The sequence below is a fragment of the Loxodonta africana genome, chromosome 12, assembly GCF_030014295.1.
Source record: "Loxodonta africana isolate mLoxAfr1 chromosome 12, mLoxAfr1.hap2, whole genome shotgun sequence".
Lineage (NCBI taxonomy): Eukaryota > Metazoa > Chordata > Mammalia > Proboscidea > Elephantidae > Loxodonta > Loxodonta africana.
The window spans coordinates 29,774,111-29,789,377 of NC_087353.1; the positions used below are offsets into that span (position 1 = coordinate 29,774,111).

A 15,267-nucleotide genomic window follows, 5' to 3' on the forward strand; every position below is an offset into this window, starting at 1 on the left:
TTTTATTGAGCATTTACTATGTACCAGGCACAGATGGCTTTATTTATACGATCTCATTTTTTATCCTCACAACTGTCCTATTTGGTACGTGATTTTTTTTTTTTTTTAGTAAACAAAGTTTCATTGGAACACAGCCACACGCATTTGTTTACGTATTATCTGTGATGGCTTTTGCACTAAGATGGCGGCGTTGAGTATTTGTGACAGAGACAGTATAGCCTGCAAAGCTGGGCTTTTAGAGAAAAAGTTGCTGATCTTATTTTATTTTATTTTAGATGTGGTATGTGATATTTATTACCTGTGTTTTATAAAGGAGGAAACTGAGACTTAGAGAGCTTAAATGACTTGCGTAAGGTCACACGGAAACCCTGGTGGCTTAGTGGTTAAGTGCTACGGCTGCCAACCAAAAGGTCAGCAGTTTGAATCCGCCAGGCGCTCCTTGGAAACTCTATGGGCCAGTCCTATAGGGTCGCTGGGTCGCTATGAGTCGGAATCGACTCGACGGCACTGGGTTTGGTTTGGTACTGGTTTATGGTCACACAGCTAAAAAGAAAAGAAAAGAAAAAAAGCCCCATTGCTGTTCAGTTAATTCTGACCCATAGCTACCCTATAGAAAAAGAACCTCCCCATATAGTTTCTAAGGCTGTGATCTTTATAGAAGCAGACTACCACATCTTTCTCCTGCAGAGCGGCTGGTGGGTTTGAACTGCCAACTTTCCATTTAGCAGCCTAGAGCTTAACTACTGTGCCACCAGGGCTCCTTGGTTACACAGCTAGGAAGTGGAAAAGCTGGGATTCAGACCCAGGCATCTGGGTCTAGGTTTATCTTAGAGCCCTCAGTATGTCTGCTTGAGGGGGTGTGTGTGTGTGTGTGTGTGTGTGTGTGTGTGTGAGACCATCCAACGTGCATTTTAAAAGGTAACTTTAGTTTAGCATGAAGGATGAATTCAAGGGTAGGAAATGGGGATGGGCCTGAGGCAGGGGGGAGAGTTAGTAGACTGTTGTAGTAAACTTGGGAAAATTACCAAGTGTCTGAATTAAAGCAGATGGAGGAGGGAAAGGAAAAGGAGAGGGATTTGAGAGACATTTGGGATGTATATTTGACAGTCCTTGGTGGTGACCGATTGTCAGTGGGCCTGTGTGGTGACAGAAATGTAGGCGTCAAGGATGATTTCCAGGTATCTCTCCTGAGTAACATTTTAAATTGAAAATACCATGGCTTGTGTCAGGTGTACCTTAGTCCTCAAAGTGACATCTTTGCTTTTTAACACTTTGAAGAAGAGGGCATGGAACGAGGGATATCATTGCTGATGTCAGATGGATCCTGGCTGAAAGCTGAGTGTCATAATATTTTCAGTCACCTCATATGCATGTGAAAGCTGGACAATGAATGAGGAAGACTGAAGAAGAATTAATGCATTTGAATTATGGTATTGAAGAAGAATGTTGAATATAGTATGGACTTCCATCTGTGTTGGTAGTACAGCCAGAATGCTCCTTAGAAGTGAGGATGGTGAGACTTCATCTCACATACTTTGGACATATTATCAGAAAGGACCAGTCCCTGGAGAAGGGTATCATGCTTGGTAGAGTAGAAGTCAGTGAAAAAGAGGAAGACCCTCAATGAGATGGACTGACACAGTGGCTGCAACAGTGGGTGCGAACATAGCAAGTATTGTAAGGATGGCTTAGGACCTGGCAGCCTTTCATTCTGTTGTACGTGAGGTTGCTGTGAGTTGGAACTGACTCAAGGGCAACTAACAACAACATCTCGAGTAAGCGTGTGGGGTGAGAATAGAGGGTGAAAGGGAGCTTTGGACATGTTTATTTTGAAGTGTCAGTGGGACATTCAAATGGACATGTCCAATAGGTAGTTATATGGATTCAGAATATAGGAGGGAGATCAGAGCTGGGAATACAAATCTGGGCTCCATAGCCGAAACCGTGGTGTTAGATGAAATCTCCAGAGGAGAGCGGAGGGATAAAAATGAACCCATGGGCGTGGGATAGGGTGAGGAGATGACATGAACTTGAGGTCTATGAACGGTATCCAGGCTACAGATTTGTTTTGGCCTGAAGTATTGAAATAGTAAAAACACCTGCTGCCAACATTTTAAAAAAATGAGTGAGCTCCCATTAAAAACAAAGATTTGTTGGTGTTCTTGACAGACTGGGTGGTCCAGCCCCTGTTGCCCACAGGTGAGGGGCAGCAGCCTCCTTTCAGCAGGGCCAGTGCTTCTCAGCTTGCTCCATTGACCAGGTGTCCTCCTCTCATTTCAGGTACCTGCCTGACCCCTTATGTTATGACCCCAGATTGAAGGTTTGGGAAGAGGAAGTAGAGTTTCAGACAAAGCTAAGCATGAGGAGTCAGACAAGTTGGGGAGAACAAGAGCAGGTGGCATTAGTGAAACGCAGAGGTAGCAGAGGTCAGTAGTGACAGGTGCCTCAGAGAGCTAAGTCAGATGCAGACTGGGAAGTGTCCTTTGAGTTTGGCCACATGGAGGTACCCTTAGCAAAACCACTTAGTAGAGTGTTGGGGCATGAATGTTAGGGGAGGAAGGGACGATTAATGCAGAATATGATTTCTAGAAGTATTCTTGCAAAGAGGAATTCGGGGTTGGGGGATTTTGTTTTGTGTTATTTTTTTAATAAGTGGCTTGAGTATATCTATATAAGGGTGTATGTGCTATAAACTAGGACTTTGTTTGTTCTTGATTTACATTTTATAAGAACAACAAGGACTCTGGGCTTAGCTTTGGTTGGCAGATTATCCTATAAGAAATGGCTGCTCTTCTTAAAACAAAGCTCCTTCCACCCCCAGGTTATAGAATAGGGTTGGGTCCTTATATGCCTTTGTTAAGATAGTTCTGCCAAATTTGAATCTTACCAATGTTCAGGGCATTTTTTGAGATTTTAATTTGTAAGCCGTAGTGCCTTAAAATTTTTAAAATAGGTAATTTTACATTTTAACAGTTGCAAATTAAGTCGAGCAGTGTCCATGTGGTGATTTGTTACCTACATATTCTCATGTGAATACTATCCATTTCCTTTTATCACTTGCCAGGTGCAATCTGTGTGATGATCTTATTAACCGGCATCACTTCTATTGCAGTCTGGGTTAGTGTGTGTTTATTGATTTTAAGCAATATCCCCCAATTTTTCCATTTACTTTTTTGAATTTGTTTTATGACATAACTTCATCTAATAGTGTGTGTGTGTGTGTGTTGGAACTTATCTATCTTGTCTTTCATGAAAACTCTCTTTATTAAGGGAAGAATGAATATATCTCCCATCTGCAGTGGCTGATAAATCACCTACTTTCTTTTCTTCTTGAGTGACCACGATTTTAAAAAGCACATTTTGCTATGATTTTCTTTTTGCCCAGTAATGCAATTGGTAAGAGAGACTTTAAAATTTGACCTGGAACAGAAGCAGTCAGTAGCTGAGCTGTATGACAACTATCAACCAACTCATCCATTTGTTAATTAACTCAGCAAAATGTTTTTAAGCACCTATAGTCAAAATTGACTTGACGGCAATGGGGTTTGCTTTGGAGCCCTGGTTGTACAGTGGTTAAGCATTCAGCTTCTAACCAAATGGTCAGCAGTTAGAATCCACAGCTGCTCCTGGGAAACCCCATGGGGCAGTTCTATTGTGTCTTATAGGGTCACTATGAGTCAGAACCGACTTGACAGCAGTGGGTTTGGTTTTTGGTTATGTGTTAGACAAGATTGTAGACATGGAATACAGCAGTGTATAAGACACAAAAATCCCTGCCCTCATGGAACGCATATCAATAAACAATAAACTAGATTAAAAAAACAAAGTATATGTCTCTAAGTATATCTTAAAACAAACAACCAAACAAAAAAAATCAAACCTTTTACTGTTGAGTCGATTCTGACTCATAGTGGTTCTATAGGACAGGGTGGAACTGCCCCATACGATTTCCAAGGCTATAATCTTTATAGAAGCAGACTGCCACATCTTTCTCCCAAGGAGCAGCTGGTGGTTTTGAACCATCAGACTTTCGGTTAGCAGCCAAGCACTTAACCACTGTGCTACCAGGGCTTCTTAAGTATATCTTAAAAACAAAAACCCAAATCCGTTGCCATAGAGTCAATTCCAACTCACAGCGACTCTACAGGACAGAGTAGAATTGCCTTACAGCGTTTCCAAAGAGCAGGTGACCTTTCGGTTAGGAGTCATAGCTCTTAATCATCTTAACCCAAAAAACCACTCATTGCCGTCAAGTCGATTCCAACTCATAATGACCCTATAGGATAGAGTAGAACTTCCCCAGAGGGTTTCCAAGGAGCACCTGGTGGATTCGAACTGCCGAACTTTTGGTTAGCAGCCATAGCTCTTAAGCACTATGCCACCAGCGTTTCATCTTCGGGAGTGATAAATGCTAAGGGAAAAAAAAATAATAAATCAGGGTAGGGGAGATAGGAGTTTCAGGAAGACTGTTGACATTTAGATAATGTAGCTAAGGGAGGCCTCACTGAGAAGGTATCATTTGAGTAAAGACCTGAAGGCAATGAGGAAGCAAGTCCTGCAGCATCTGGGGAAAGAGCGTTCCAGGCTGACCACAGACAGTGTACGGGCCCTGAGACGGGAATGTGTATCACTTGGCATGTGTAAGGAAGAGCACAAAGGCTGGTATGCCAGACTGGAGTGAAAGGGCAAGAGAAGCAGAAGATAAGATCAGTAAGTAAAGTGGGAGGAGGGGGCTTTTACTCTCAGTAGGATGGAAGCCACTGGACGGTTGAACATAGGGGTGACACATGATGTGACTTATGTTTTAGCAGGATCTCTAGCTAAAGGATTTTTAACCTTCATTTGTGTAGTGGACCCCATTGGTAGTCTGAAGAAGCCTATGGCCCACTTTTCAGAATAGCACTTTTAAATGCAAAAAATAAATGGCACAGGATATGAAGTATTGAAATAGCGACATATTAAAGCAAGTTTATGATGTAGTCATATATGTGTTTCTTTATTAACTCATTGTATATAATGTAGCAGTAGGTCTATAGCTTCTGCGATTTGAAAGTAATAATGAGTGTAGATGACATTTTGAGATGTTTGCACAACTCTGATATGAAATTATGAGGAATTTCTATCGATGCAAAGTCACAGGTACTGCTATTACTGCTCTGGACCAATGCTTACATTTTTAATGGGAGGAATTGCCAAATTTTAGTTGGAAATTAGTAAAAGTAAAGACTTTTTCCCACATCTCTGTTTGAGGACTTCCTGAGTTCTCTCTACAGACTTCTGCTCTGACTGTTAGGTGGAGAACAGATTAAAACCAGTTGCTGTTGAGTCAGTTCTGACTCGTGGTGACCCCACGTGTGTCAGAGTAGAACTGTATTTCATAGGGTTAAAGTAGATCACCAGGCCTTTCTTTCGAGGTGCTACTAGGTAGACTCAAACTGCCAAATGGTTAAGCTGGTGCGAGCACTTTGCACCACCCAGAACTCCTGAGAATAGATTAAGTGGGGTCAAAAAGAGAAGTGGGATGAACCAGTGAAACCTGGATGATGTTTCCGTTCTTGTCCTTGTCTGCGTTTCAGCTGGTACTACTGGAATTCACTGCTTGTCATTTCGGATCGCTAGAACTCCTGGTGGATTGGTGTACCCAATGGCAGCCTTAAATTTTTAGATGTTCTAAGAATAGCAGTAATTCTGAGGGGTTTTTACATTTTTTTTACTGCTTTCTTGTAGGTAAATAGCTCAGAAGGCCTGGGGTATGGTCCCTTTACTTCAGTGATCCTCTGTCTGCATGGCCACAGGAAATCCGTTCTCCCAGCCTAGTGACATCACTTACCTAGCCTTTTTATTCCTGGTTCACAAAGGTAGGGAATATGATAGTACAGGTAAGGTTCTGTATATTTGAAAAAGAAATATTCTAAATCAATACCTCTAAGTCATAGGGCTACATCGTAGCCAGACTGAACTACTTTCAGCTCTCTGTACACACCACGTGCTTTCTTGCCATCTCGTCTTTGCTTGTTCTTTCTTTTCCTTGGAGAGCAGTCTTCTTTACCCTAACCTCTCCCCTTTACTTGTTCATATCTCACCTAACCATAAGGGTGCAGCCCAGATGCCACTCATTTGTGTCATTGTCCCCAGTTCCCTCTCCTGGAGTACCTCTGCCTCTTCTGAACTCCTGCAGTGCTTTCTCTATACGTCTCCATGTGGTACCTGAACCGTTCTACCTTGCGTTATGGTTACTTCTTTATCCCTTTATCCTCCTGTAAGCTCTCTGAGGGGTAGATCCATGTTGTCTTTTGTTCTCCTTAGTTCCCAGGAGAGTACCTGCCATGAAGCAAATGTAAATGAACAGAAGAAGCTTATGATTCTTGCCGATGACACTGGAGTACCTTGGCCAAGGATTCTATCTTGGGCGAAATCTGTAAGTTTCATTTAATGTATACACCCCGTTCCCTGCCCAAATATTGACCAAGGCTGCTTGTGACCTTTCATTTTCCAAGTAGGAATAACTATAATTATTTTATAATACCTACTGATTTACAGAAAACCCTGGTGGCATAGTGGTTAAGTGATACAGCTGCTAATCAAAAGGTCAGCAGTTCAAATCCACCAGCCCCTCCTTGGAAACTCTATGGGGGCAATTCTACTCTGTCCTTTAGGGTCGCTGTGGGTCGGAATCGGCTCAACGGCAATAGGTTTTTTTTTGGTACCCATTTACAGAAATTCACACAGTGCCAAGAGGTATAGAATAGAAAGCAAAATCACCCGTGGTTCCATCATCCAGAATGAATGCATTTAATATTTTGGTAGATGTTCTTATGTTTTTTTTTCCTACTTTGTAAAGTCAGACGTATTTTACAAAGATTTTTGCCATATATTGTATGATATGCACACATGTATTTTACTTAGCATATTGCGAATATCTTTTCATGGATATAGAGACAGTAGAACATGGTGGTTAAGAGAACGGGCTATAGAACGTTATTGTTTGCATTCAGACCATGGAGTTATCAATCGTTGTTGACCCTGGAGAGTTAGTTAACTTCTCTGTTCCCCAGCTTCTCCATCTGTAAAATGAATGAAATAAAAAATACGACTTATGTGAGTGTTGTGAGGGTTAAATGGATTCAGACACGTAAACCCTTATTGTGGGCCTGGACTCAGTGCACAGAAGTTGCCGTTGTTATTATTTCAGCTTTTTTAAGGGCTGCATGGTATTCCATCACAAGACTACCCCCTAATCTACTTAGCCATTTCCCTATTTGATGGCCATTTAGGTTGCCTTTGACTTTTCTCTCTTATGAGTAAATAGTGATGTAGTGAGCATCGTTATACATATGTCCGTGCACACTTGTCTGATTTATTTCCTCAGGGTACATTTTGAAATGTGAAACTGGGGGATTTTTGTGATACACATTGCTAGAATGTCCTCCAGAAAGGCTTTCTTTAGCTGGTCTACACTACTATCATCATTGCATGATACAGTTTTCCTCCTACACCCTCCAAAGCTGCCTGCTTTCAGTTCTCTATCAGTGTGCTAGTGTGGACGTTGGCTACCCTCAACCCTTTAAAACATGGAAACAGATGAGACTGAGTGCAGAGTCTGAGCCTAGAGGTGTGCTAATTTGCCTTACTGTTTCTCCTGTTTCCTGGCTGCAGACCCAGCTCCTGTGTTCAGCCAGCCATGCTTCAGAGGGACTGCTACAGGGTGGATGGAGCCGGGACGCTCCTTTCAGGGGCCAGTGGAATGGTAGCAGGCATGTGAGCCACTCCTGGTGGCCTCAGAGCCCTGTCAACATGCAGGGAGTACCATACTGGGATCAGACGCTGTGGGGTTTGCTTGCTGTTATCAGCTGCACACCCTTCCACAGAGCAGCTCCTGGTTGGGGCCATCTTTGCTTTCCTTTCTCCAGACTTTCTTTGTGAGTGACTCAGCAGCGTCCCCACCGCCTGCCCTCTGTTCCCCAGGGGAGGTTGTCTAGGAACGCAGAACCCGAGGAGAGGAAGGCGGTACTTAGTTACCCACGCATCAAGCCTTTGGGATTTCTGGAGGTGGTACTGCATTCACTTATTCTGAATGGACAAGGGAAATATCATTTACGTTAACCTTCAGATGTAATTTAGAGGCTTTGCTTTAGAAAGCATTTACTGGTTTTCTCTGTGAAGAGCAGTATTTCTACAAATTATTTTTAATCCCTGAATATATTAGACTCTAAAGAAGTTTCCATTTTCTTCTTGGGTCTGACCAAAATGAAGCAAACAAACAAAGATCATTGTGAATTCAAGATTTCTCATATTACTTTAAGGCACTTCTTGAAATGTGATAATTTGGAAAAAGTAAGTAGCTCAGAATATTCTTAGTAAACCATTGTCTGAGTCAACTATAAGGTGTATTTTTCTGATTGTTGTGGGTTGTAGAAGTTAAATATAAGTGTAATTATTCTAGCACATTCCATCTAATTATGATGGTTTGATTATGATATTTTAATTTTAGTTAGGCAAAACATTGGATTACAGTTCTTGTTAGTTAAGCAAGGAAGAGGTAGAGCTGAATTTCACCTTTCGTTACTACTCCTGTTATTTCATTACTTTCATGTTCTATTGAAAGTTAACCTGTGGGTGATGAATAGTGGCAAGACTATAAAACTGACACGTATTTGCGTTTTTCTTGGGACAGCAACAGGTTTCCACAAGACTGGCACTTTGGCTCAGGGCGGGTCTGTTCAGCAGAAGCACTACTACCTGCAAAATGCTGTGTTATTGTGTTGTTGGGTGATTTTTGACTCATAGTGACCCCATGTGACAGAGTAGAACTGCCCCATAGGGCTTCCTAGGCTGTAATCTTTACAGAAGCAGATTGCCAGATCTTTTCTTCCGTGGAGCAGCTGGGTGGATTCAAACCACCAACGTTCTGGTTAGGAGCCAACGCTTAACCCTCATGCCATCAGGGCTCCCTGCAGAACGCTGTAGCAGGCCATCTATCTGAAACTATACTAGTGCGTGTGCGTAGCATATCTTCTGGCACCGAAAATGTTAGAAAATGTAAGACAGAATGGCTTGGCGAAAATTACTAACCTTTACTCTAGACTCCGATTGCATGGGGTAAGCCTTGAATTTCAACAGAAGGTTAAACCTGCTTTTATCTTTCTTCATTTTTTATGTTTTGCTTGCCTGACTCCAGAAATACCATGACTGAACTCTAAAAGAACAAGTGTTTGGGAATGTCCCCAGCCCTTCGCAGTATATAAATTATCAGTATGATCCGTTGTTCTGAGCTTTCTGACTGCATTTGGCCTTCCACGTCCCAAACAGTTGTCTGAGGTTCTTTACTCCTAGAGCAGTGGTTCTCAAGTGGGGCTGATTTTCCTCCTCAGGGACACCTGGCAATATCTAGAGACATTTTTAGTTGTTGGGTAGGGGTGTTGTCACTGGCATCTAGTGGGTAGAGGCCAGGGATACTGCTAAATATCCTACAATGCACAGGGCAGCCCCCCACAAGAAGGAATTATCTGGCTCTGAAAGTCAATATTGCCCAGGCTGAGAAACCCTGCTGTAGAAGATTGAAAGGTCAGGATGTCTTCAGGGAAGCTGACTAACTGCCAGAAAGGTGCTCAAAGGTGCCCTTTACCTGGTAACCTTATCCTCAGTTCAGGATCTGGGTCTCTTGCAACTTTAGAAACATACTTTTAGGTGTTCCACAGCTGATCACATTCTAGGAGGTTGACTCCCATTGAAAGTCACAGGAAACTGAGTAAATAAACCTCTTCCCTCCTTATTAGGCTTCACTAATAAATAGAGCTAGCAGACAGAGTGGACACTTATGGTGGCCTGCATAGCTCATATGCCTCCTGTTGACAAGGTATGTGGGAGCCCAAATCCTCAGGAGGTGACTTGGCGAGCCTGCAAGCAGAAAAAGGGAAGTTTTTGGGTATTTAATGATGGGAAGGAGTCCCTGGGTAGTGCAAATAGGTAACACCTTTGGCTGCTAATGGAAAGGTGGCAAATTCCAGTCCACCCAGAGGAAGAGCCTGGTGATCTGCTTCCAAAAAAATCAGCCACTGGAAACCATATGGAGCATAGTTCTACTCTGACACACATGGGATCAGCATGAGTGGGATCGACTCCACGGCAGCTGGTAGTAACGATGGGAAACTCTGAGGTCTTCACATTTAAAACTCCACTCCAGGCATGTACCATCATCATGACTGGAGATGCTGGGCTTTCAGGCAAGGCTGTTCTCCCTTAGGCAGTGCCGAGATGGGTCTTTTCTTCTCTGCCTCCATTGCTGACAAACTGCCTTTCGTCATCCATCCTGATTCTGTTAATTAAAACGCTCTTTAGTTTTGTTTGACTTGGGGAAGGGGGTTTTGTTCGACCAAATGTGTCGAGCACCACTCTAACATGGATGTTAGGCTCTGGGATATTCTGAATAATATTAAGACACTGTTCCCAACTGGAGCTTTCTCAGTCTTGAGGATGGCTCTGACATACCAACATTTCAAGAGTGTGGACAGGACAGTAATAGTATACACAGGATGGTATGCGATACAGAGGACACAGACCTGTGCTGCAATGTCACAGTGAGCGTCTTTGATCTACTAAGCACTGATTTTATAGTTTAATTTTTGGAAGGCAGCCTCGTTCCTGCAATTCTGAGTTTACTGTCAGCTATCCATTTGCTTTTCCCAGCAGTCTGTTCCAAGATTAGATGTTAGGTTTCTGGATGATGAAATAGTCCAGTATGCCACTTAATCTTTATCTTTGCCCTTTCAATAACAGAGGCAGTTGTTTTGTACATCTTTGAATGCTGTAGTCAACCCTCCAGGAAATTAAGCCAGGCTGGAGGGAAGTAGAAGGATGATGCAATGTGAAGAGAGGAATTCTGCAGCGGGTAGCGATACTCGAGTGAGCTTGATGGGTTTTGCTAGGATCCTGCTGAATCACTCAGCAAAGGCAGAAACTGTTCAACTGCTAAATCGCATACAGTATTTCCTTGTTTGAACAGATAACGCTGACATGAAGGGTAGGAACCTATAGAAATAGAAACATTTGGTGGCGTTGTCAAGCAGTAAGGAGCGAATCTTTTGGCTGTACACATTTTTCTTCCTCCTCCTGTTTTTGGGTGATGTTTTGCCTACCTTTCCCAATCCTTTCTTGACCTTCCCCAAGTAAGAGTGGATCTTGGTTTTCCACACTAGCTGAAATCAGGCATACCTGAGTTTGAATTCTCACTCTGACACTTGTTGGGTGTGGGACTTGGGACGAATAGCATCTCTGAGTAGAGGGTGAATTTTCACCCCAGATGATAAGGAGCCCTGGTAGTACAGTGGCTAAATCACCTGGCTGCTAACCGAAAGGTCAGTGGTTTGACCCACCAGAGGCTCCGCGGGAGAAAGATGTGCCAGTCTGCTTCCATAAAGATTCAGAGAAAAAACCAAACCCACTGCCGTTGAGTCGATCCCGACTCATAGTGACTCCATAGTACAGAGTAGAACTGCCCCATAGAGTTTCCAAGGAGCGCCTGGGGGGTTTGAACTGCCAACTGTTTGGTTAGCAGCTGTAGCTCTTAACCACTATGTCACCAGGGTCCCTCCATAAAGATTACAGCCTTGGAAATCCTATGGGGCAGTTCTATTCTGTACTGTAGCGTCGCTATGAGTTGGTATTGACGTGACAGCAATGGGTTTGGTTTTTTTTTTGGAGTAGAGATGATAAAGAGGAAGGATTCGGAGGTAAAATGTAGCTCCACCCAGACTGAACTCCAGAGATGGAACTCTTGGCACTTACACTAGTGGAGGATAGAGGTGACGTGTTTAAAACTCTTAGGACGTTACCTGGCGTGTAGTAGAGACTCCACACATACTAGTAATTTAGGTTGTGGGGTCACACATAGAATGTACATATCCTGTGAGGAGTATGAACTGACATAAATTCACATTGACGGGTATTGGCTGGTATTACATCTTTTGCATAAATCCAGTGTTTTGGATAGGAGTCACAGTGGTGGTGAATGGGGTAAGGTGTAGGAATTCTGAATTTTGGGGAGGAGAAGAGAGAAAGGGATAGCCTGGAAAGTTATGTATTCAGCAAACATTGGCTGAGCTCGCTAGGTGCCAGTTTCTGTTTTTTTTTTTTTTTTTCAAAAAAGGAGGTACTCTTGGTTAACTTCATAGTCTGTCCCTGGGCTAGTCCTGTCCTTTGTGTGATGAGCTTGTACAAGGGTACTGCTAGGAAGCATGTGGGGTTTCTTAGAAGTGCTGAATAGCTTAAATGGTTTGTTATTTTTACTTTAGTAATTAATATAGTGATATCAAAGCTGTTTGCAGCCAGATTGCTTTTACTGCCCCTCAACATATGCTACATTGAAAAGGCATCTGATAGGGAAAGGATACTACATGTGTGTGCTATTTGACGCAGTGGTTAAGAGCCCAGCTGCTAACCAGAGGTCAGCAGTTTGAATCCACCAGCCATTCCTTGGAAACCCTATGGGCAGTTCTACTCTGTCCTGTAGGGTCCTTATGAGTCAGAATCGACTCAACAGTGACCAGTTTTTATTCTTTTAAAAAGGCGTGGCAGCACTGCTGCGTTTCATTGGAACACAGATATCTGAGGCTGATCTAATGATGTGCTACTGGGAGGCCACAGAGGAGGAGGATCTTAGCCTCTGAATTGATTTTATTTATCCCTGTTGGGGTTTTCTCCCTCCTCTGCCGAGAGTTCCATCTCAAAAGTTCAGTTTGGTTGGTGCTTTGTTTTACCTCTGGCTCCCTCCTCTTTGTCATCTCTACCAGGGGTGGACATTCATGCTCTGCAGAGCCCACATGTGCTTCAAAAATTGCTCTGCTTATTATTGGGACCAGCTCAGAAATTGTGTTTCTGCTTCTCTTCCTCTCCATTGCTCACTTGATGTTGTTAGAACACCATCACTTCATTATTGTTTGTCTTTGGAGTCTGACAGCTCCTGGGGCCAGCTGGTACAGCTGGTTTGTAATCCCAGCGCCTAACTCGATGCCCGGTTCTGATGAATGCTTGTTTAATGACTGACATCACCAGAGGCATGCTTTTCAAGTCTTGTACTTCCTTTCTGAAGCTCTGAATTAGTCTTCCCTTCTTCCCCTTTTTTCCCCATCTCTTGGACCTTGATGCTGATTGGAAAACATGAAAATCGATAGATGGATGCTTAGATGCCAGTGCAAACCTATGGGAATGTATCAGCATGAGGCAAGGCTTACCTGATTGGGAATTGGAAATGTTTTTGCTTCCTTTAATTGATTCAGAGAGAGTAACAGAAATTTATTTGTCTTGCTACAAACCTAAAACATACCTGCACACACACATACATGCCGCGCATGCACTCATCAGAGGACTCTGTGCTAGCGTGTTTAGCCATTTTTAATCTATAAAATTTAACAGTAGGCAAATAAAACAAAATTGAATTTGGCCAGCCTTTGAAACTTATTGATTTCAAATTAGAGCAGGAGTGTTAATTCTGTTAAGGCAGTTACACACAGAGCTTGGTCTCTGAAATAGATTCAGATGCATCGATTTAGAAGTTTGTAGGTATATCCTTGATGAGTTAACTGGGAAAATAATAGTCCTATGAGAAACTGTGTGGGAGCTGAGTGACTGATGCCCTAATTCTAGTGTCTAGGTTTATCTTTAGAGTCCCTGGAGGTTGCGAACAGTCAACACACTCCACTGCTAACCGAAAGGTTGAGGTTCAAGTCCATCCAGCGGTGCCTCAGAAGAAAGGCCTGGAGATCTACTTCTGAAAACCCTGTGGAACACAGTTCTACTCTGGTGCACGTAGGGTCACCATGATTTGGAATCGACTCGACAGCAACCGGTAGTTTTATTTTTGGATGTTTCATTGGCCTCTGGGTCCATGGCTTTATCCCATGTGTTTCCACTTTGGCCAAGTTCTGAGTGTGGTTTTGAATTAGGTCCTGTGGCTTTGTGATATCTGCCTATCCACTTGTCAAATGGGAGTGATGGTTTCACAAGGAGAGAAGATGAGCCCTGCTCCTGTGAAATAGATAGGGCTCTAAGAGATGGGGTCTAATCAGCATGGTGCCCACAGCACCAAGTCTGAGATAGGCCGTCTTTGGGTGTGTTTCCTCCTTGGAGTTACAACTTCGATGATGGTTTCTTCTACAGCTGGACGTGATTTCCCATAGATTGCTTTGGCCTGGACAACCAGAGAACAAGATTATTCTCTTCTGTGTGGGACGCTAAATCCCTATGTGCGCCACAAATTCCAGTGAGAGAAGAAGGGTGGAGCTTCTTGGGTGACCATGGAAATCCCACTGGGCAGGATGAGGGCAGAGTGTGTGACATCGCCACCACAAAGGTAAGAGCTGCCTCTCTCTGCCATTCTCTCTAGTGCCTATTGTTTATCAAAGGAAGAGAATGAACCTGACAGTGTAGTGACAGAAATGAAGGTGAGACACCAGGGAGACTATTTTGATTGTAAAATCCACTGGGAATTTGTGACATATAACTAAAAGTGAAGGGGGAAAGTCACTCTGAAAAGATCAGATTGGAGTTGTATTGGGGGCCAGGGTGGACCAACCTGGAAAATTCTATAGTCCTGTTGCCATTTTCTTTTTACATTTCTAGTTGAGACTTGAGGGAATAACACCACTGTAGTGATAAGATTCCATTTATGTCCGTTTGAGCCAGGCTGGCTTAAAATCGGTCTTGCGGAGATAGGGTTGGTGTGGATCTAGCTCGGGTCACAGACTGGGTAGTTTATTGGATGTACCTGGTCCAGTGACACATTTTTGTTTGAACCACATAATGTTTAAAACTTCTTGGATTAGTTCTCGTTAAACTTGAAATATCCCACATACAAATCAGGATTTCTAGGCACTCCTGGAACTCTGAAAAAATACGGCTGTACTGTTCCCATGAAGGAATGTAGAGCCATGTAGCCTCTTCCTCATTAGACGAGTGTGGATAGTTCACCACAGTCCCCGACCAGCCTGCTTTATTTGTTTAAATTACTTGTTTGGTCACTGGAGACATTTAATTTCACCATTCCTGGTCTAGATCAGTTTGCTAGCTTCCTGTCAGAAGCCATGATAGCTTTTTGTTAATTCCTCCAGTTGTACTACACTTTGGGGAGCAATTAGAACAAGGGCCTGGGGCTAGGGAGATGACAATACTTGATCTTTCCCACAAAAGAGCTTAGAGTCTAGCTGGGGAGAGAGACAGCTCAGCAGGGATCAGACTTGTGGGGAGCAAGGAGGCCTGTACAAAAACATTAAA

At 43.1% G+C, this 15,267-nt stretch overlaps 1 protein-coding gene across 9 annotated transcripts in view; it reads left to right on the plus strand.

Moving 5' to 3' along the window:
* KCNS3 (potassium voltage-gated channel modifier subfamily S member 3) overlaps window positions 1-15,267 on the plus strand; it is a 66,733-nt gene that overhangs the window by 13,424 nt on the left and 38,042 nt on the right. For 6 of the 9 annotated variants that reach the window (XR_010323555.1, XM_064295067.1, XM_064295066.1 and 3 more), the window contains exons 2-4: window positions 5,728-5,858; window positions 6,307-6,418; window positions 14,155-14,347. The gene's annotated coding sequence lies outside the window, so the exon portion shown is untranslated. The other 3 variants (XM_064295064.1, XM_023550446.2, XM_064295065.1) reach the window with 3 other exon arrangements.